This window comes from Patagioenas fasciata, chromosome Z (genome assembly GCF_037038585.1).
Source record: "Patagioenas fasciata isolate bPatFas1 chromosome Z, bPatFas1.hap1, whole genome shotgun sequence".
Taxonomy (NCBI): Eukaryota; Metazoa; Chordata; class Aves; order Columbiformes; family Columbidae; genus Patagioenas; species Patagioenas fasciata.
In genome coordinates this window covers 45,776,357-45,800,781 of record NC_092560.1, presented here as the reverse complement: position 1 = coordinate 45,800,781, position 24,425 = coordinate 45,776,357, and the positions used below count along the sequence as shown (strand labels likewise).

At 37.5% G+C, this 24,425-nt stretch overlaps 1 long non-coding RNA gene across 1 annotated transcript; it reads left to right on the top strand.

The window, feature by feature from the left end:
• The first annotated feature begins 1,361 nt into the window (after positions 1–1,361).
• LOC139826486 (uncharacterized) lies at positions 1,362–23,802 on the top strand. Its single transcript, XR_011736576.1, has 3 exons — positions 1,362–1,445; positions 20,665–20,680; positions 23,685–23,802. It is a non-coding gene; the product is annotated as an uncharacterized lncRNA (long non-coding RNA).
• The last annotated feature ends 623 nt before the right edge of the window (positions 23,803–24,425 follow it).

Here is a 24,425-nt window from a genome sequence, read left to right as displayed (position 1 = left end):
AGCTTGAAAAGTCCTTGACTGCCTAAGAGCAATCAGAACACTGGTGTGTTATCAACATTGTTCTTACATTAAATCCAAACCACAGCACTATATCAGCTACTAGGAAGAAAAATGACTCTGTCCTAGCTGAAGCCAGGACACTGACTACCCCTTATTTTGTAACATTCACATCATGCTCAGGTCCCATACTGTCCCATACATTTTCATTACCCTTCTGGAGCCTGGACCAAACTCCTGCTGGTTTGGTTGGAGGGGGTTGTTGAGTGCATCCGCCACACCCACCCTTCCCATCCTTTGATATAATACACATATATCATTCCCTTGATCTATGGACCATTCCTTTGAAATGTCTATAAAATGTCCTTAAAAGTCTACAAATGTCCAGCAAATGTCCATTGAGTTCATGACTTCTGGCTCTATCTGTTATGGTGGTCACTCAGGACAGGAGACGCGGTGTGTCACATGGAGTTACTGGGCACCAAAACAACCTCGGGTCAGATCATTGCTGCACTTGAGCTTCTTCTTGTACGGCTTGTCCTCCATTGGTTCATATGGTTCCTGCTATAGTTATTCCTATAACATGCAAATCAAACCATGGCTTACAACAAAATAAAGGTATTTCTATTACAATCTCCAACCCTGGTTTCTTTGGGCTGAGTTATAGGGTTTAACATTGCAATAAACTCTTCCTCTTTCTCCTAGCCTAGCTAGCAACAAGGAGTTCCTGCTATAGTAATTCCCATAACGTGCAATTAAAATCCTGGATTTAACTTTATTCTGATTTCTTTGCCTTCTCCCTCCTGCCCCAAGCAATGCAAGAGGATGGGGAATAGAGATTGTGGTCAGCTCATCACACATTGTTTTTCCCTCTCCTTCCTCATCATGCGGAGAACTCCTCACACTCTTGCCCTGCTTCAGTGCGGGATTTCTCTTACAGGAAACAGCTCTCTGCAAACTTCTCTAACGAGAATCCTTCCCACAAGCTGCAGTTTGTCATTAAATGTTCCAGCATGGATCCCTTCCATGGAAGGTGCAGTCCTTTGGACATTTACCTGCTTCAGCATAGGATTCTCCATGGGGTGCAGGTGAATCTCTGCTCCACTGTTAACCTCCATGGATTGCAAGGGGACAGCATAGTCTTCAATATGGGCTGCAGGAAAATCTCTGCTCTGTCACCTGAAGAACCTCCTGCCCTTCTTTCTTCACTGACTTTAGTGTCTGCAGAGTTGTTTTGACTCAGGTTCATGCTGGAGTTTCAGTCTGTTCATCACAGCAGCCCAGAAACACCAGCAATGTCCTGGCCATTTGCCAGCCCAGGCACATGGCCACTGATGTTACAAAACATTCCTAGGCAAAGCAGAGGAAAATGATATGCGGTACAGCAGTACAGCAAGCAGAGAAAGCGAAAGGAACCGCTAAACAGCGTAAGACTAATTCACAGTAAGGTAAGCAAGCCCCATGACAAGTTTTATATAGTCCTACAGTTTTACACTTTCAGTATTAACATCAGTTTTTGCTTTAGTCTCTCTGAGGCAATCTGATCTTTGGCTGGTTTTAGTAACCTGCCTCATTATTGAAAATAAACTTTCTGAAAGGAAACAAATTTCGCAAGTTGCTACAGGTTTCTTTTTGTATTAGATTTTATCATGACTTGCTGAATAATCTCTTAGAGTATTTCAGTTCCTTTTTACTTGTACATTTGATATCACTGCACTTTAGAATGCTCAGAAATTTCTTCACCATGCTGTTAAAAAATAAAATAAACAGAGAGCATGAACTAACGCAGTGGTCAGAGTCTATGATTTTACAAAAAATGATTTTCAAAAGAGAACTTATACATAAGCCTGAAAATGATTTTAACAAAACAGAAGGTGGAACTGTATCTTATGGAAATATGTCATGTTAGAAAGAAAACTACTTTTCTTATGTTTCTTTCTTATTTTTCATTTTAACCACATAATTTAATCACTATGGAAAAAAGACATTCACTAAGATTAAGATAGGTACCCTTTCTAGTTTCATTACAATTAAAATAGTTTGAAGTCAAGTAAAATAACATTGTCAGATAACTTATGATTCAGTTCTTAATACTTCTGTAGAGCTGGTGCATTTTTTTAACTAATCTTGTTTTAGTTCAGTTGCTCACAATAGCAAATACCTTCTTTAATTAGTAAATTTAAAAAGAGACTTTTGGAGCTCCTTATCTTTTGAACTGTGTTATCCCTTCTGTGCATGTCTTGAAAGGAACTCAGATATGTATAATGCTAATTAATTTTGTACCATGCTAGAGCTGTTAAGCTAGGTATTTAAATCCTTTCCAAAATCAAATGCATTGTAAAACTTGAAGGTATTAATACTAATGAGTAATTTGATTTACTTTAAGTTAATTAAACTATATTTAATTCAGTTACATAAAGGCACCCTCATAGTCTTTGAAAATACATACAGCAATATTATCCATAGATTTAAGGAAAATACTGTGTTACAAATATTGTTACTTACATTGTAGAATCACAAAGTGATAATGGTTTCTAGAATCCTCCACAAGCCTCTGTAAAAATGAAGATGAAAAACTAATCACAGAACAAACAACAAAGGGTACAATTAACACATAAAGTATGATTTTTTATTGAAAAAAAAGAAACTTAAACTTTACTGCTACAGCAATATCAACAAAGAACAATGAAAATAATTTTCAAAATAAATAAATTAGACGCTGTCAGAAAAAGAAATAATAACCCCAAAACTTAGCTATGTTAAAGGTTGCGCATTCCCCCCAAAGTTTTACATAAACTATATATATGAAGAATAAAAACCGTAGACATTCCTGTTAACTTTCTCTGCACATAGTGTATATATGTTCATATTGAGAGACCATTCATATGCATGTGAAAAAATGTAAATCCAAATGTTTTATTCACAAGTAACAAATAGAACTCAATACATTTGGGAGCAGCAAGCTATGATTTGGATGCATTGGCTGGTGCACCCATCTATGATGCACTGTTCCATAGGTATTAACCTAGCCATTTCACCCCACCAAACAAACAAGAAACTTTACACCCAAGAGTAAATCATACAGCATCTTGATATTTGTGCAGAAAGAATGACTAAATGCTTCCTTGTGTGGTGAATATGAAATCTGCTTTCCTTTGGGCAGCTGTTTATTTTTTTTCCCCATGTCCCCTTCTCTTTTATTCCATTAAAAAAAAAACAAAAAAAAAAAAAAACAAAAAAAAAAAACCAACCAACCAACCAGCCAAAATCAAACCAAACCAATCCCCCCCAACACACACATACAAAAAACACCGCAAAAACCCCAACAGACTGAAATACAAAAGGAGATGGTCTACTACCATTAACTTTCCTATATTAAAATATTATTTTAAATGATGGAAATGATATGGAGTTCTGTACATAACAGAAGTGCAAATTATCATTGAGCAAAAGTAATAGGATGCCATGTCTGGTAGAGCTGTACTGAAATTTTGTCTCACTTCCTTGTTAAAAACCAAAATATTGCCACACATTCTGAACAAGTTCAAAAGGGGCTTGAGAGTATCAATAAAAATTTAAGAAATCTATGTATTTTTAGGTTTCTCAAGTGTGTGAAGTGGAGAAGGTGATATACCTAGAAAAAGTTAATAAAAAACAATATCAGAAAGAGGAAACTACTTAAAATTCAGGCAAGGGAACATAAGCAGATCTGTGGAACACAGTTAAAAAGAGAAATCCAGGAAGAAATGAGCACTATTTAGGGGTCTGAACACAGTCATTTAAAACAAATGAATCAGCAAATAGCCTTTCAAAAACTGAAAATAAAATATGAATGTGTCACAAAAGTCTTTGACCTGTCAAGCTATTTTTTACATTTTCAACTTATTTGAAATACAGCAATTAGTCTCTTCAACTATGTATTTCAATTTTTTATTTACTCTAATTGGATGAATTTATTGTATGGTTACACAGGATAAGATTCTGGCTTAGCCTTCTATAGTTAAGTATAGGAAAATAAAAGTGTATATGCTGTCAATATAGGATCCTAAACAAAGAAAGACTGTGGAGGAACACTGGCTATTTCACAGGCTTATATTTTTTAGCAACATCAGAGTATGTGACCTCACTCCTTTCTTTACATCAGCAGTCCAAGGCCTGAGGTGCACTTTAAGGAATGCAGCATTGAACTAATTTTCTACAGCCAAGAGATCTCAGACAACAATCTTGTCACTTAGCACCCACTATTACAGGTTACCTGCTTGGTACGCTAAAAACTATCTGCATTCACAACGTAAAAAAATATAAAGACATGCATCCCAGAGATTTACATGGTAATATTAAGATTATGTAGTGATAATAAAGGAAAATCCATCACACATCACATTTTGAATTCAACACACTCGCACTGAACAGCTTTTCAAAACCTTGAATGTGTTTATCGCTATTGATTTAACACCAAGAAAGCAAGATATTCTATTTTTATATCAGTGTCTATGAAAAGAAAAACTAATTTAAACAATATGCTGCAACCTGAGATTAATCAGAAAAAAGAACAATCTAAACCAACTCCCAACATCTTTATTTAACTTCCTTTAAAGCAATATGGAGACACTAAAAATATACGAAGGATTTTTCTCTTACATGCACCAGAATCTAAGTAACTACCTAGTGAAACTGCAAAAGATTCTTTCTGAGGAAGATTTAACTTAAAGAAATTCAGATCCTGTGATGAAAGCATGTGAAATGCTGTCCAGCAGATGTTTAACATAAATTAACATCTATTTAAATTATTAAACAACTACAACAGATATTGAGATCCCATCTTAATTTATACCAAGAGAAAATTATAGAATGTCCTGAGTTGGAAGGGACCCACAAGGATCATCAGTTCCAACTCCTGTCCCTGTATATGACAACTCCACAGTTCACACCATGTGTCCAAGGGCATTGTCCAGTCTTGAATACTGTCAGACTTGGCGCCATGACTGCCTCCCTGAGGAGCTTTTTCCAGTGCTTCACCACCCTCTTGGTCAAGAACCTTTTTGTAATGTCCAACCTAAACCTCCACTGGTACATCTTCCTGCCATTCCTGGCCTTCCTTCTCCCCTTGTGAGGAAGCTGTAGACCATGAAAGAGCAGAGCAGAGCAGGAATGGAATGGAATGGAATGGAATGGAATGGAATGGAATGGAATGGAATGGAATGGAATGGAATGGAAATATATTTTGTAATACAATATAGATGTAAGTAACTGACATAGTTGTTTATCTAAAAGAAAGGTCACTCTTCAGAGCGGTTTATGTTGAGATAAATAAAGCCAGCTTCTTTCCAACAGCTGTGGTCAGTCACACCTTACATTATTCTCTGAGTTTCATAGGCATATCCTGTTTGCCCATCTGTTCTAAACCTTCTTGCATTGTAGGGGTGTAATTGTCAGTGAGCTACATCATGCCTCTAGGAGGTCACTCAAAACAAATGAGGTAAGGATCAGATTTGAATGTGTCCCTGGTAGCTCAAATTTGCTTACATTGTCCGTTACAGGATCTAAAGTACACCTACAGCGACTTCTTATGAATGTTTCTTTTTCTGTTGTTCGTAGAGTGTACATTCCACAGATCCCTAAAACATCTCTATGATTACTGTAAAAACAGTATACTTACTCTTCTCTAGATAAATACTCAACTTCAGAAATGTCCTGCGTAATAGTAACAAATATAATAAGGTATAGGAACTTGCGTAAATAATGCATATTATGTTATGAATTCTGTAGAAATTTTCTTCACCTCAATGTGCAAGTATCTGGGTATTGCTCAGAGGACACAGATGAGAGTGTTGGTATTGTCATTGCAAATTTCCTTCAGGAGGAAACCTCAGTGCTTTTCCATTTCCTCTTCTGACCTGACCCTTCCAAGGTTCAATTTATATTTATATTAAAGATTTTTCTGGTAAATCTGTAGGGCACAGATAATAAATCGAGAGTACTACCATAGCATAGCCTCATATGTTTCAACAGAAAAAATAACTCTTTACAATTCAGAATGAATTATTAAACACCAAGAGAAAAATGTCTGCTTCAATTCATTATTCACATTTTGTTACAAGCATGAAGGCATTTTACAATATTTAATCTTTATACAGAAATATGTTTTTTTGTGCTACCTTACCTGGCAAATGAAATCACAATCTTCCTCCTACTCAAATGCAGTTTTATTTCATATTTAGCACAAAAATAAGAAGAAAATGGAAAAGTAAATACCCCAGAAACAATACTTGAAAATAATTGAGATTGTTGCTTTCATTCATAATTGGCTTGGTGTTTGTTTATTTGTTTTTATGTTGTGTGAGTTTTGTTTGTTTGTCTGCTTGCTTTTTTTTTCTGTGTAGTGACTCCACACTAATCAGGAGATTTCCCATTTTTAGTCCATCTCTGTAGTCATACAATCCTGAGGTTTTCACTCACTGTGGATTTCGACACCAAGTTCCTAAACAGTTTAAATCTGCAGAAAAGTCCATCTGGAAACACTCTGACATTAAACAAGACAGGCATGGAATAAACAAATTTAATCTCAGTGTTACACCCCTCTGACACACAGGAAAAGAAACTTAAAGATTTTCAGATTTCAAAACAAATTTTAATAAAAGTATGAAATTTTAAAGGAGAGGAAAAAATGATATTTGCTCTGTTATAGAACAACTATTTCTAAAATAACCCCCCAAGTTTTAAACAGTGAAATCCAATGCAAAAATTCAGTATCTTATTTTTCTGTGTGTTTATTTAGTCAAGACAGAATTTAGTTTTAAGCTGAATTTAAATATGTGGGTAAAACTTAGATGTTTAGGTTTTTGTTGTTTTGGTTTTGTTGTTTTTTTTGCTGTTGTTGGTGTTTGGGTTTTTTTTCAGGTCCAAGCAGTTAAAATGAAGCACAAAGGTTAGAAGACACTAGTAGAGCTAAATCAGTTTATTTCAGTTTTCAAGTTGTATCTAGTACAGATAATAGAAATTATAATTTTATTTCATCTATCTCATTTACTGAATAATAATTTTAACAAAGTGATTTTCTCAATACAGAGTAGAATTCACTAGTGGTATTAAAACAATGACTGTTTTGAGTATACTCATTCTTTCGAACAGTCTTCTAGTATTATTATATATCATTAACCTCAATTAGACTTATGGGATCCTTAAAGTTCACAATGGTCGTTAAAAGAGGCTTAACTCTGGAGGCAACTAGCCATGTTTTCACTACAAATTGTATTTTTCATCCTAGGTGGGAAAGAATTGATGTGAACAGCAAGGTGACTTAGATAATATACTATTTTTAAAATCCCACTTACTTCTAGGAGCAACTCAAAGGCTTTATCTAAAAACACATAATTTTCATTGTTTACCTTTGTGGCTCTGACAGAAAACTTTAAAAATGTTATTGTGAATATTAAGTCATTTCATTATAAACCATCTTTTAATATGGAATCTGTTTAGCTGGACAAATACATGACTTCATTTTAGGAGTTTTATACACCCCGAAGGAAGGAAGTCTTTTTCAGAAGAGTGACCTCTACTCATGGTACAATCTTGTTCTGTGGTTTGTGAACTAGTCATTACTGAAAAAATGTTTAGGTAAGTTAAAAATAAATTCTAGTTGAACTAACATACATGGTGAAGCAAGTTATCTTTAGTACACTTTAGTTCATGTATGTGGGACATATATTTGAAATGTGTTTACCAAATTTTTGCTTACCAAAATAGAACAATAATTTAAATGAAAACTCTTAAATTATGCTGACATTTTTTTTTTAATCAGCAAGTTTCCAGGTAAGATGAAATTGAACAGTGAGAGGTTCTACTGCAATTTAGGATTCCCAGTAGCTCAACACCTTTCACAAGCATCAAGATTTTGATCTCTCTCTTCCTCTCATTACAAAAAGCATGTGCCTTCTCTAACCAAAGAGGAAAACATAAGAGAAAATTAAATCCCCAAAAAACAAGAAAAAAAAAAAAAAAGAGATACCAGCTCAGATTATAAGTGTTCTTCACAGGCTAGAAAACACAGAGATTATGAAGAGAAAAGGAGGAGGTTTGTTGATGAAGAAATCCTTAACCATTTCACTGGTTTGCTAAGGAAGAAATCCTTAACTATTTCACCAAAAACATTGCAGACCCAAGCCTGTCGCACCTAAGACAGTCCTTGGAATTAAGAATGCTGAACATTTGTACTGCACTTCTGACAGTCATATACCTGTTAACCTGGGGTAACTGAAGAGTGACTACTGTATTCTACAGGTTTCAGACTCAGCACACTGTATATTTGTGCACAGTATCTGCACACAAATATGAGAAAGTACTAGATGATACCCTAGGCAGCTTTTCATCACCATAACAGTGACTTAGATGGTACCAGGTTGTTGTGCTGAGCACAGCCTGGCATTCAGAAGTACCTAATGCATAAATTAAAGGAGGACAAGAGGGAAAGTTCTTGTGAAATACGGTACAACATTGAAGATGTAGCTTAGATAATTTCTTAAAGGGGATTAAGAATATCTACATCTTAAAAAAAAAAAAAATGAAACGGATGGTTTTATCTCTAAAGCTCTCTAATGATCAGGCTTGTCTAAGTGTGGCACTGGTTTTACTTAACATGGCACTAAATTTATCTAAGCCTCAGAACATGTCAGGATGCTAATTCTAAGGCAATGAAGTTGGTCATCTGGAGAGTTTGGGTTTGCCTCAGTAGCCCACGGGAAAGGTCTCAACATTAAGTGCAGGTCAGTAACATAGCCATGGCCCTTGAAAAGCATGAACAGTTTGATTTGAACTCTAACTGCAATAAAAAGTTTTCTGATTTTTTGGCAAAGTGAATAAATTCTTAGAGAAGTAAAGACCAGCACCTGACTACAGGCTGCTCACTTTCTTAAGCAAAAGCTTCTCTTTCTCCAATATGCATAATGTTTGTATTACACGTTTGATTACATTGTTGTTGAAAGAAATTATATCAGAACAAACTGGTCATACTGAAAATAAATATGTCAAAATTATCCAGTGGAAAGACTGGAAAATCACCTCTAATATGTAGAAACTAAACTCAAACAAGAAATTGAAACTGTGCAAAAGAGACACCAAGCATCGTGTCTCAAGTGCATTGAGTGCTTTGAGGACAACTTCATAAGTCAGGTAACAGACAGCACTACCAAGGAGGATGCATACTGGACCTGACAGTCACTAATGTAGGTGATCTAGTCAGTGACATCAAGATTGGAAGCAGCTGGGGCTGCAGTGATCACAAGCAGTCCTGAGGGATGTGGGACAGGTGAAGAGTAAAGTCAGGATCCTGAATTTTAGGAAAGCAAACTCCAGCTCTTCAAAGAGTTAGTCAACAGGACGCCCTGGGAAACTGCCCTCATGAACAAGGGAGCAGAATAGAACTCATAGATCTTTAAGAAAGCTTTTGACAGAGCACAAGAGCTTGTGGTTTGCAGGTGTAAAAAATAAAGCAGGAAGGCAAGAGGCTGGTATAACTGCGTCTAGGCCTGCTGGTCAAACTAAAAGACAAGAAGGAAATGCACAGGCAGTGAAAGCATCAACAGGTAGCCTGGGAAGAGTAGAGGGACACTGCCCAATTGTGCAGAGAAAGGGTCAGGAATGCCAAGGCTTGGCTGGAACTGAACATGGCAAGGGATGGAAAGAATAACAAGGAGGCCTTCTACAAGTACGTCAAAGAGAAAAGGAAGGTCAAAGAAAGTGTACTCCCGATGAGCAAGATTGGCAAACTGGTACACAAGGAGAAGGCTGAGTTACTCAACAACTTATTTTCCTCAGTCTCTACTGACAAGTTCTCTTCCCACACCTCTTGAGTGGATGAATATCAAGAGGGTGACTGGAGGAGCCAAGTCCCTCTCATTGTAAGTGAAGAGCAGGTTCATAACCACTTGAGGAATCTGAACATACGTAAATCTGTGGGAACATACATAAATCTATGCATCCCAGAGTCCTGAGGAACTGGCTGATATAGTTGACAAGACACTTTCCATAGTATCTGAGAAGTCATGTCCATTAGCTGAAGTCCCTGGAAACATCACACCCGTTTTTGAAAAGAGTAGTGTGACATCTGTGCCTAGGAAGATCATGGAGCAGATCCTGCTAGAAGCTAATGCTACAGCACATGGAGAACAGGGAGGTGATTCAGGACAGTCAGCATGGTTTAGATACAGGGAACAAACTAGCTACCACTTAAAGAACTAACTGCCTAACACTTAAAGAGCTAACAACCCACATCACAATTGCCTAGCCTTGCTTAGGTTTGTGTAAGTTATTGTATGAGAAACAGGAGTTTGCTGATGATTTCACAGGCCTTGCAAAGATAAAAAGCCCTAGCTGCATCCTTGGGTGGACTGGGTAACAGAATCTTGGGCACAGGACAAGAGATATGCTGGTTCTAACCAACTCATCAGTTTGAGTCCCAGCAACTCAGCACATCAGGCCAGAGGTTAAAGTGTACAGCAAAGAAAGCCCCAGCCCATGATCACTGTGCATGCGCAACCAGGAGGGGCCAGAGGTGGAGACTACAGAAATGACTTCCCAGAACTCATTGTAATAAGAACCACCTTCAGGGGGACAGGTTATGAATACGCATAGGCGTTCCTATAACCTTCATGAATATGTAACACTTTACAGCATTCAACCAAGCTCGCACCTGCTGGAAATTTACACGTCTTGGTCAGAGCTATCCCCCATGTGTTCAGCGCTGAATAAACCCACCTGCTTTATAACCTCACCAGCTTGTAAAGTAATTTCCACTCCCTAGCTTGACCAAGGGCAAATCCTGCCTGACCAATCGAGTGGCCTTCTACAATGAAGTAACAATGTCAATGGACAAAGAATTTGATGGATGGACTTTTCAATGGATGAGGAACTGGCTGGGTGATCACATCCAGAGAGTAGTGATCAATGGCTCAATGTCTGGATGGACACTGTTGACAAATGGTGTCCCTCAGGGATCCATATGGGGACCAGTACTATTTAATATCTTAATCAATGACATAGACAGTGGGATCAAGTGCACCCTCAGCAAATTTGTGGGTGACACCAAACTGCGTGGTGCAATTGACATGCCTGACAGATGGAATACCATCCAGAGGGACCTGGAAAAGTTCAAGAAGTGGGCACATGCAAACCTCGTGAGGTTTAACAAAGCCAAGTGCAAGGTACTGCACCTAGGTCAGGGGAACCCTCCATATCAACACAGGTTGGGATATGAAGAGATTGAGAGCAAACCTGCAGAAAAGGACTTCAGAATGTTGATTGATGAAAGATTGGCATGAGCTGGCAATGTGCACTTGCAGCCCAGAAGGCCAGTCATATCTTGGGCTACATCAAAAGCAGCATGGTCAGAAGGTTGAGGGAAATGATTCTGTCCCTCTACTCTGTTCTGGTGAGAACACACCTGGAGTACTACCTCCAGGTCTGGAATGCTCAGTACAGGAAAGGCATGGACCTGTTGGAGAGAGTCTAGAGGAAGGCCACAAAAATGATCAGAGGATTGGAAAACTTCTCCTATGAGGACAGACTGGGAGACTTGGGATTGTGCCTGAAGAAGAGAAGGCTCCAGGGACACCTTATTCCAGTCTTTCAGTAGTTGAAAGAGTCTTTTAAGGAAGATGAAGACAGGCTTTTTAGCAGGGCCTCTTACAACAGGACAAAGGCTAATGATTTTAAACTAAAGGAGGGTAAATTCAGGCTAGACATGAGTAAGAATTTTTTTACAATGAGGATAATAAAAGACTGGAACAGGTTGCCCAGAGAGGTGGTTGATGCCCCATCCCTGGGCAGATTCAAGGCCAGGCTGGATGGGGCTCTGAGCAACCTCATCTAGTGGAAGATATCTGGGCTTATTGCAGGGGAGGTGGATTATATGACCTTTGAAGGTCCTTTCCAGTGCAAACTATTCTATGATTCTGTGATTCTATGCTTCTAAGACTTCAGTCCACGCAGCAATAACTTTTTCATGAAACGGGCATATTTTTATTCCTATTCTGTATTTGTACAGTTCCAAATACAATTAATGCTTGGTTTCTAACTATTGTACTTAAGGACTCCTGCATTAATATTCTATTAATGGCAATAGTAACAGTAATAATATGCAAATAGTAGTAATACAGGAAGTTTATTTTTGCAAACACTTTCCTGTAATTGTTCATAAATCCAAAGAATTACCCTTTTTTATTGTTCTATAAGTATTCCTACAAATAAGAGAATGTATTCTGATAACAAAAACTGATGCACAGTGAAGAAAATTTTTTTGTTATTGTTCTTGCTCTGAAATACTAGTTTTTGAAATAATTTCATATGTCTCCTTCATGAGTGCTTATCAAAGGTGTTCACATAATATCAGCTGGTGATCCAGAGGCTTATCATCAAATTCTCCAAAAAACTCACTTCAGTGATGTAGCAACAGTTTGAAGGTCATTATAATCTCTGAAGGTCAATTTCCTGAACCATGGTCCAGAGCTTTTGCTACATACAGGGGTGAACTTGGTGTTTTATTGCAGCCTACTTCAGTCAGGAGCTAACTTGTGAATAATCAAGAAATACTTCACGAATGCTTCTAAGCTCCACTTTCTTAATCCAAATGTGTGATAGGGTGCAGCCAACCATGGTAATTCAACTTGGAACAAGTTATTATCAGATAGAAAGCATGTTGGTAGGCTGAAAGCTCCTGGAGATTTTAAAGACTTCAGATAATTTATTGAACTGAATAAACACTTTTTTACTTGTATGTTTTCCTGAATGTGTTATGTATCCATTGCAGCAGAGCCTTTTCTATCCAAGGGAAGTGAATACATTGGTGAGGGAGGGAAACACAACCCTTGCTTAACAACTCTAACCCTAATTTCTATCACTCCCTAAAAATTTGTGGCCAATTAATTTTATACTCTCCCACCCAAACACTGTGAATGCAGATCTCCCTACCACAGCATAATCTGTCCTTAGCCTGTATGTTTCAACTTTTAGCCTGAGGGAAAATAGGGTGATGCACTGAACAAAGAGTATAAATTAGCTTACTAGAACAGAGAGGGGAGCAGTTAGGGATCAGTGGAAACATAAGTAGCAAACTTCTTTGGTGTTGAATTTGAGAACCTTCATTTGCATATCAGAAATTTCTCATATCTGTTTTTACCTTAGGTTGTACCTACACAAGCTTTTCTCTCCCCCATTCCCTGCCACCCTTTTCCCATGGTAACTAACACCTCAGTGTAACTAATAGAAGCAGTAAAGTCTGACATAGGCACATAAACCATTCAGACTGAAAGAAACCTCAGGAGGTCTCTATTGCAACCTCTACTCATGCCACCATTTACTACAGGGTGACAATAAACCGTGGCAGATGCTCTCTGTTAACCCCCTATCCTCCACACTAAAGAAAGATAATAGGAAGAAAATGGAGAGAGACTTACAAGTTGGAAAAGTTAAAAATGCTGTACTAATGCTACTAATAAATAGATAAAATAATACAAAATATACAGTATACAGCCTTGAATTTCCCAGCATAGCACAGCGGCCATTGCACTGGTGTCGTTCCAGCGGCTGCAAGGCAGGCACCCAGAAGTCTTGGGCTGGACTCTGCACTAAACTGGAACTGGATTCAGGGATGCAGGGCCTGGAACTAGGCCCAGGATCATAGGCACAACAGTCAGGGTCCTCTTCAGATGCCGGCCATGGTCTAAGAGGGCAAGACCCTCATGATCTCCCACTTTTATAGGGTGTATGACACGTGTGGGATGGAATACTTAGCTGGTCAATTTTAGTTGTTGTCACGTCCCACCCTCAGGTATGAGTGGGGAAGGGAAGTGATTCAGGTTCATGGGTCTCCTTTGGTTGGAAAACAGTATACACAGTACTTAAGGTCTGCAAACAAAAGGCTTTCATTTTTCATCTTGGCCCAAAGGCTATACAATTCAGTTGCAGAAGGATTTACATTATTGTAGGTTCGATTGGTAAACATAAAAAGTTTGTGGCATATACAGGGTTGCAAATCTTATGTTACTATCTTACTTATAAAAGGGAAAGCAAAGAAGTTGGAAGTATGGGAAAGAAAGAGAAAGATTTCACCATCCTTATGGCTCTGCTTTATGGGTGACTGAGTTCACAGTCTCAGGTCCCAATGTGCGGCACTCTTTGGTGTCTTGTTCATTTTGTGTGGTGAGACTGGTGGGCAGAGTGGTTCTCAGGATGGTGGGTGGGCACTGCCAGTGCTTGCAAGAGGTGAGCCTTTATAGCCTTCTGGATTGCCTGCTTGCATAACTTTTGGTCTTTTGTGGAGGTACCATTGTGAAAGATGGGAAAAGTCTGGGGGGAAGCGGTGGTTGCGCAAGATCGGCAAGTCTTGGGCAATGTTGAAGGGTCTCAGCTTTTCCCCTTGTGCCACGATGGGTATATCAGAAAGTGGAGCTATGTGCCCTCCAGCACGTCCTCCACCTCCTGTATCGCACTCCACCTCCTTTATCTGCCAGCCAGCCTGGGTCGTGGCTTGTTAGCTTGTCGTTTATATGTAAATCACAGTTCACCCTGTACTGAATGTATCATCTCCTGTGGCTGGATGAACTGGTTTTGCCACAATGTTTTGGCCATTATCCTTATCATTACATGACAGTCACCTGTTTTGTCTGCCTCTCCTTGCAAATACACCTGTCTCACTTACTGGATGTGCAAAATTTATCAGTAACCTTGGCTGCTATAGCAATAAGTCTAAACCTGGAGTTCTTCTGCATACCATTGCTACTGTTAGCTCTGGAGTGAACGGTGTCTGAAAACATGCAGCCAAAATTCAGAAACGTGCAGTTACTTAGAAGAACTTAGCTGAAAGGAATATTCACTAGAAGAGAACTAGTCTTGTTTTAAATAAAACCACCATTTCCACCATTCCCTCAACATCCATTTGGAACCTTCCTTTCTTCAATCTACATCTGTTTTATCCCATCCTCCTACCAGGAACAGTTATGAAGATTTGGGCTCTGTCTCATTTTCAGCATAGCTGCTGTTCAACAGGTAACATTCTCAAGACTGGTTTAGAGACATGGCTCCTCAATGGTTCCTTTCAGGTTTGTACATAAGCATAAAAGAATGATCTTGTAATACATCTGAGAGGAAATTTGAGAGCAGCACAAGAACATTTGTGAAGAGACCATTAAGAAAGTTTGATTTACTGTCTAGAAATGACAATAAGTTTAATAGTCTGAACTTTACCCATTTTGTTATTTTAAGAATAATACTGGGAAGGGATTAACTTGAGAAAGTTTAGCTTCTCTCTAAAACGTTGTTTGTGTAGACATGCAGATTTAGCAATCTAATTGTACATGGTTACACTGAGTTTTACACTGACTGTGCTGGCATAGCAGTTATTACAGTCAGCAGGACTTTTAAGTTCAAAGCTGTAGGTGAACTTTATCTCTTTACTCAAGTACAGTAGGTATGTTTGAGAACCTTCTCCTTTTGTTTTTTTTTTGAGCAGTTTTGAGACACCATGTAAAAAAGAGAACACGAATACAGAATCACAGATGTTAGGCAAGGGGAATGACTGTCAGAATAATTGGTCAATTTTTCTGTCAGGACAGGACATTTTCCTATTTTACTAATGTTTCATCCTGTGTAATTTTCAAGGCCAGATTTTTATTAAAACTCAACCTTATCTGTGGATGTAATTCCATGTCTGTATTTTCAACAGTTACTACTACAAATGTATTTAAAAACTATGGGTTTTTTCAGTAGAACTGAAAAATTAAGCATATGAATTAAATTTGTCCAAGCAGTTTAGATTTGCACAGCGTACATACTTCTACAGCAGCAGAATTCACCTGTCCCATTTTCACTACCCAATTGCACAAGGATTTTCTGATGTTTCTACTCTTCCTTTGGATAGACATTAATACAAAACCCTAAATTTTCAAAATACACCTATGTTGTCATATTTGTTCTTCTCTTTTCTTTTTGTTTTAATAACTTTGCTGAATAAATCTTTTCACTATTTTTGTCTGTTGTCCTTCAAATATTTGCAAGCTATTGTCAAGTACCTGAAGCCAGCTGGTTTCTCAGCCAGAAGGGGAAAGGCAAAAGTAATAATGAAAACAGAGTAGTAGGCTTACTTTGCATTCAGCTGAGGACACCATCTACTCAAATGTGACTATTTTGGGGGGATAAAATATCCTCTTAGTTTTATATCTCATGTAAGTTTCTTCTGAAAGCTATTTTTCTACAGCAAATCATTAGGTATTTGTTGCTATTATGTTCAAATCTTGTGTAAAGGATGCTAATAGGTCTCCTATTTCTGGGACTCTGCCTGTCAGTCCTGAGTGAGTGACCATGGGCAATAACACAAAGGAATTCAGGAGTTTATCCCTGTCCTGGTTTTGTTAAAAAAAAGACTGGTCCTCTTTTAGTGATTTTTCTTTCAGCTAAGTTCTTTTAGGTGGCTGTACTTTTCTGAGTTTTAGCCTGCATATTTTTCCTCAAATGCTGTACTCGGTGCTGATCAGAAGATCAATGGAATACTGAAGAAGCTCGTGTTTAGATTTATTACTATGGTAGCCAAGAAAGACTGATAACTTTTCCCATGTTCCGTCATGAGAGGGGCGTGTTTGAGGAGGGGTGGATGGAATGGTTGACTTAATTTGACCAATTCAGTATTCCATCCCATAATCATCATACCCCCTATATAAGAGGGCGATCACAAAAGTCAACTTCTCTTCAATCATGGCCGGCATCTAGAGAGGACCTTGCTTGTCTGACTGTGATCTACAGGCCTCAGGCCCTGTAATCCTTGCAATCAGTTTCCAGTTTGCTGTGAAGTCCCGCCCATGACTTCTGGGGACCTGACCTGCACCTGCTGGAGCAACGCCAGCTCCGCTGCTGCTGGAGTGATGCCAGCTCCACATTGAGCATTCAAGATTGGTTTTGTATATTTTGTATATATTCCCTATTTATGTGTAGCATTAGTAAAACCCTTTAAAACATTCCAACTTGAAGTCTAAGTCTCCCTTCCTCCTTCTCTTTCGTCTTTCCGATCTACAGGAAGGGCGTGGCGGGAGGTGAGGGGGTAACAGGGAGTATCTGCCATGGTTTATTGCCGCCTTGCCTTAAACCTTGACAATCCTCTCAATGAAATTCTCTTAATCATTACTGTATGATAGTGATATTTCAGTAATCAGTTAAATAGTTAACCAGGCTTACTGAGTGGACTAAATGCCACTGTAGATGAATGATAGGCTGTGTATTTATAAGTACTGAGCAATCACCAGACTTCATCCAGACCTAAGTCCTTCAGCACAGGACAGAGATCATCATTTATAAGCCACTGTTAGTCATTACATTCAATTGTCAATGAAAGGGCAACTAATACGATTTAATTTGGAACTGAAAAATTATTTTTATGATACTGTATATACTCTCCATACCCCAGGCAAAAGTAAATCTTTTCTCTGCTCAAAAATCTCATTTTATTGTGCCAGCCACAACAAGGACACTGTTACATGGCACATGATCCACTTCTATCACAAATAAGCTGCAACGATCATAAGGAGTCACATGCTTCTTTCTACTACTCATCTAAATGATTTTTCATACAATATGAGACATAAAGCCCTGAATTTTGTTTGGTGTAGTCCATCGTAACTTTAATTTATTATGACAAAGAAGTTAGGGGAATTACTATAGTCTGAAAACTATGCAAATAATTATTTTTAACTTTTTTCTTTTTCACATTTTAAAAACTACCTAAACCAAAATAGAACCATACCTGTGAAACTTAAGATTTTTGCATTATAAATCATAAAGGCAGATTAAACCACTGAGTGCTTTACAAAGAGAGCAGATAATACTTCTCAGTATCAAATATCACTATAGTACCCTGAACACCACAATATTTAAAGACTTCTATTAAGGAATTGATCAACTTTATTCTGATGATGTTATATTTACTTTAATTGTAATTTGCTTTATATTTCTGACTAGTCTAATTTCTTTAGCATTAAAAGGTTTCAGAGTATCTCATGTATGAGTTCAGCTCTAGTAACAATAACCTTCCCTTCTTTGTAATGCTCTAAAATAATTTAAAATAACAAAACTGCCCAAAGGAAATAATCTTCCAACACGTCAAGATAGTTAAAAGATTAATCACTTTTAGTAGTAGTAATTTTCAATTACAAATTAACTGATTTTTGCCCTTCCTGCCATTGACATTTCAACTGTCTAACTTTCTAACCTGAATTTAGCAAATCATTATGAATATTATTTAAAATAAAAGTGGGGTTTAGATGTTACTCTTCCACACAAACTAACCATAACTAACAAAACAAACTGTTTTTTTGAATGCCTCAAATAACCTCTCGTTATTTCAGAAAAGGAAATCAGATTAGGATAATTCTTACCAGTACCTTTGTAATTTTGATCCTCTGTGAAATAAGGAAGATGGAAAATGAAAGAATCAACTATAATTTCTTGAGGCCAGCCCACTTATTTACAGGAGGTCGGAATAGCAGCCCACTTATTTTTTTCCTTCTGTTCTATATCTGTATCTCCAACCTCGTTCATTCTCCCAAACTCTTGATCTCTGCTTGAAGGAAACTGCACTCAAATCTACATCCTTGCAGACTTGTAGAACCTTACAAAGTATGTAACAGGGAAAATATGAAAAGGCTCAGTCTCCCAGACCTCCAAATCTGTGTGAAGGGAGTACTCAATGTTATATTCAATACAGAATGATCATCCCTCCTACAGGGTGCCACACTTAGTTTAGTTACTCCTGAATTAAGCTTGAGGCTGAGCACCCTTGAAACTGTTTCTTGGACCCTCCAATTATATCCCAATAGCTATGCTTTGAAGTCTTACAGACATCTCATAGAATGCAGATTTTCTAGCCTTTTTAAACAGCGTCATAAACTCCACCACCAGAGGATTGAAATAGTTCACAAAAACGCATGAATTTTATAACCACAGCAATTGTGGGAATTAAACCCATTAAAAAAATTAATCATCTTTTCTTTCTGAAATGGAGACTTAGGGTACAAGACAGTATTACAGTCACAGAAGAAGGCTGTTCACAGATGTTTGAGAATGGTCTAAGAGCTACAGCAATGTTGAAATGAGATTCAGTTCAATGGCCTCTTCTACATTGTATGTCAATGACTCTCAGCATCAGTTACTTCTGACTGAGAAACTCAAATACGGTGAAGAAAACCTGAAAACACCAATAAGCTCTGTAAGAATACATTAACACAGAAATAATTAAAATTATTGAAAATTGTGCACATTCACATCCAATAGGTGAAAGTTCTCTGCAAGTTTTCTTTATCTGTATTTTGCATGTAGTGTTTAGGAACACTTAAGATGACAATACTGCCAAAAACGTAGTTTAGTGCTTCTCTTAATCCTACTTATGCGTTCCTAGCGCCTATCTCCCACTCACCCAGCAATCCTCAGTATACAGCCCTAGTTTGACCACAGTCGTAAGAACAAAATCGAAAGACAGGGTGACGATGTCCAGCAAGGGATTAAAAAGGAGGCTAGGACCAGGTTTTTCATCAGTACTCCAAAGTTAGGTGATCTACTTCTGCTTAAGAGAGTGTATTTTTCCTTTCAGTTACCTCTAGTAAATTACTTCCAATGGTGGCCAGCACAGTCCAAGAGCAACAAGATGCTTGATGTTACACTGATTATCATACTGGGAAGATTTTCTGTGGTGCATTGCCCTACCAGGAGACTGTACACATGCCTAGATTTTTATTTGGTTTGTTCTCACTACTCATTTTTGGTGTTTGTCAGAAATCTTGAGAACTACAGGATTTTGGTTCAAATAAAACTTCCATAGTACTAGAATAATAATAAAAAATAACAAATTTGAAAGACTCTACTAATATTAATATGAAATGGACCAGGAAGTTTCAGAATTACTGAATATTTTTACTCTCTGACCTCTTCTGCCATGTGAAGGTTTAGCCTCACAGATCCTTATAGCCATTTGGAGAAAGAAGTTGACCTTTTCTTATCAAGTTTATGCAACCTTCTTCTGGCTCTGAATCAGAGTAAAGATCTGATTAGATGCAGAGCTGTTGCAGAATGGAAGTGAATGTGACTCATGATCATATATTTCTATTACAAGGTCAGGGTATGAAACATGAGCTTAGAAGCAAATAAAAAGGTTAAAGAAGAGTCTTGCAAAGCAGGAAACTAAAAACTGTTTCCCTAGCTACATAATGTAGAGCAAGAGGATAGATTCTGGAATTGAAGAAAAACAATCATATAGTATATTTAGCAGAATTCAGAGGGTTTTAGAACACAGAGTTAGATATTCTTTTGGTCTGGATTTAATACTCCTGCTCCCCCTGCAGGTGAGTCCTTTTTTTTTTTCTTTCTTCCTTTTTTTTCCTTTTTTTTTTTTTTTAACTCAATATAAGGGGCCTATTCTGAGTAAATTCTTAATTTTGTTACCTCAGTTAAAGGTTTTAAAGCTAGATGAATTATTCTGTGTTTCTCAGTGGTATTATATTTTGAGCTGAGTATTTTTGTTTTGACATGTTTCATTTGCTACATTTTCTGAAAAGTCCTGAATGTGATTTTTATTTCTTTGTTTATTTGACATTTGGAGTGACATTATTTATATTTGTTCTTTGTGTCCTTTTTCAGGTGTGAATATAGATTGGTAAGTTATCTTTGTTTCCTTTCTTGTATCAGAAATACTAATTTAAACCTTTTTCCTTTAATTAATCAGATTGACTCAAAACTGTGGACTTTACAAAAATGTGATCTAGAAAATTTACTGTAGTGCTTTTCCTCTCTATCTGCTGCAGCTGAAAATTTCTTTCTCGTTCAGTCTATCTTATTTTTTAACACACACTGTGCTTACACAAAATTAAGGAAACAATGTAGAACATGAGACAGATAGAAGCTGTCTGTCATTAGAAGGAAAGAAATGGGAATATAAAATACTCACTCGAGGGTGTTGGGGTCTGAAGCTCAGAATAGCCTAGTTAGATGTTGTGTGTTCACATATTTCCAAATATTACTTACATTGAAAATGTTTAACATTCCAACACAACCATTTAGAGAGAACAAATAACACCAAAGAAAGAGGAAATGCCTCCTTGCACATAACACCTACTAAAAGAAACACTCTCTTCAAATCAATTAAAGGAACTCTTGAGTCTCTATTGTTTTTAACTTCCTTAGACACAGTCAAACAAATTAATATTTCCTTCTGTTTTAGGATCCATATATCCAACTTGGATTTCTGACTTGGTATCTCTAGAGTGAGAGCAGAAATGGGAGATGAGTTGTATTTCATCAAGCTGTCAGTTACTCAAGTACTATATTCACAGTGCATTCATACTCATTACAAAATTATTAATGTTTGGAAGATGAATGCTCCACAGTAATTTTATCATTAGACACACCAAAAGACAAATTACATGTTTATGGTTTCTGTAGTCACCTCTAGTTTTTCATTCCAGAACCAAAACAGAACAGTGTCTGTGCTGTGTTTTCAGTATTTCAACTTGGAAGAGATACAGAAGAGTAAACAGTCCTGATAGAATGCAGTAAGAGAGGACAGGTGGAGGAAGGGGTTGCCGAGTACCGTAATAAAGGCACTTCACTGAGAGAAAAAGCTGGAAAACATATGAATTAGGAAGCTAGTGGGACTATAACAGATTGTGGAAGGAGAAATTTAAGCTGTCTTTCCGGAAGGCAGAGAATTGTTGAAGCACTGAAACAGCCTTCTGAAAACTGAAATAGAGCATAATGTTCAGCATCAGTGAAATTCTAACTTGTTCAGCATACATAAATTAATTCCTGAAGTTGCAAAAAGTGTTTGAATGTAACAAAATACTACATTAGTTCCTTAGTTCCTAAGGATTTTAGATTGTTTATTATATTTTCATTTTTTCTGAACACCATAACTTCATGTGTTCTCATCTAGTATATTCATATTTGCATATTTTTCTCTTGAAACTTCTTGCATTACAAGACTGCAGTTCCCTCTTCACGTATTTCTGCAACCAACACTGAAGACAACAAGGGTGCAGTTATAGTTTGTTCTGCAGTTTTCTCCCAGTGGACACAGCTGACATTAGCAATTGTCCCAGTTTTGTTTAAAATAATACTAGTTTTCTTTCAAGTAATTTTCCTTTCAGCTAAGTTCTTCTAAGTAACCGCACTTTTCTAAAGTTGGCTGCAAGTTTTTTGGACACTGTTTGCTCCAGAGCTGATAAAGATAGTAATGGTACACAGAAAAGGCCCAGGTTTATACATATTGCTATGGCAACCAAGGCTGCTGATGAATTTTGCACATCCAGTAAGTTAGGGGGCATACTTGCAAGGAGGGGTAGAGAGAACAGGTGACCAAAATCGGCCAACATTCATTCCCATGCATGTCATACACTGTATAAAAGTGGGAGATCATGAGGGTCTTGGGCTTTTCATCCATGGCCGGCATCTAAAGAGAACCCTGCCAGTTCTGCCTGTGATCCTAGGCCTAGCTCCATTCTGTGCATCCCTGAGTGCAGTTCCAGTTTAGTGTGGAGTCTAGCCCAAGACTTCTGGGTACCTTGCCCTGCAGCTGCTGGATTGATGCCAGCTTCACTGAAGGCTGCCACTCTACTACACTGGGAAATTCAATATTGGTTTTGTATATTTCGTATTATTTTCTCTATTTATTTGTAGCATTAGTAAAGCATTTTTAACTTTTCCAACTTATAAGTCTCTCTCCCTTTTCCTCCTTTCACCTTTCTTTTAGAGGATGGGGGGTTAACAGAAACCATCTGCCGCAGTTCATTGTCACCCTGCAATAAATGGTGACAGCAACATATACTGACATCGGGACCAGAATTAACAGAAAAGCCATTATTGACTCCAACTGTCCCTCACTGTGAAACAAGCAGTAGCTTCTCTCACTAAGCTTGAAATATTCATGATGTCTTCCCTCAATTCTGACAGTTTCTAGTTGGCCCAGTCTCTACTTAATTTGCTTCCATCAGATGATCCCATAATATTTGGCCTTTTTTCAAGCTAAACCCAGATTTACTTCAGTAAGCTATAGATGAATAAAACCCACAATGACATCCCTGCATATCCACAGTCCCTTATCCTCCTACTACCCAATTTGTTTCAACAAAAACTATGCTATTACATGTCCAGACCTTTCCATCTTCCTAACTCAAATGGGAGCACAAATTCAGTTAACCTGTTTTATACTGTTATGTTCCACATATTACCCACAATGTTGTAATATAATTCCATATGTGCCATTGCTTATGACAGAGAAGATTGATAATGATATAAAATGTCCAAGGATCACTTTATGCTTCGACACTAATAAATTAAATGCAGGATTTATTTGTAGCTACACTACTCACTCCTCCTCCTTTTTATACAACTCCACCAGCTGCATAACTTAAACTATCCTGTTTTGTCTAGACTAAACTTCAAGGACATGTTGGAGTATGCAAGAAAATGCTTTCTAATACCTCACTATTAATTCCTTCTCAGTGATTATATCACTGTAAACCATTGACAGCAGGACATGAGATAGTGTTGGGAGATAAGTATTCTGCTAGCTTTTCAATAAAGCAGTTGTGTTAGAGGAATGTCTGGAGCTATGTTTGGGAAACTCCAGTTCATTATACTTTTGTATGTACCTCATGTTCTAGGTATGAGGAGGTAAAGAAACTGTCTACTGTCCCTGTTCTTGTTCAAGGCAAAAGCTGAAGAAAGACAGAGACGCTTCACTGGGCTGAAAGGGATAAGGCCCACCAATTCCTGTAACTAGCAAAGGTAATGTACCTACTTTGATATCTAGTACTACAAGCCCAGTCAAAGACACTATGCAGTACAAGAGTACTATCAGACCTTTAAGGACAGCTGCTTGTTTCCAGCTGAGACACGTGGAAAGAGTTTTCTGTGGATGTCCATTGTAAAGCAGAGACATACAACTTCAGAATGTGTAACAAAGTATCTTTATTTTTTACCTGACTTCAGTAAAATCTAGTGAGGTAAATGTCTCTATGAAACAAACTGGAAGTATTTAAGGCATATTGTGAAATAACATAATTGTTTTCTTTAAACTGAAACTCATGTATTTGGAGAAAATCTTGATTTTTTGAGACAATAGCTTCAAAATTGGTGTAGGAATAAATTGTAATTAAAGCATAAATCACCAAAATAGCAAATTAAAGTTAAAAACTTTATAATTAATGTTGTTGCCAACTCTGGGTTTTGACAGAAAAAAAAAGAAAAAAAATCTTAACCAGTACACAGACGCGTTAAGTAATGGATACAGATTAACTATAACCAAAGTAAGTACACATAGAATAAGCACAAATAGTATCAGTACAACAAGCTTAAAAAGGAGATAAAAAGTGCCAACTATTACCTGAGAAGAGTCAGGCACA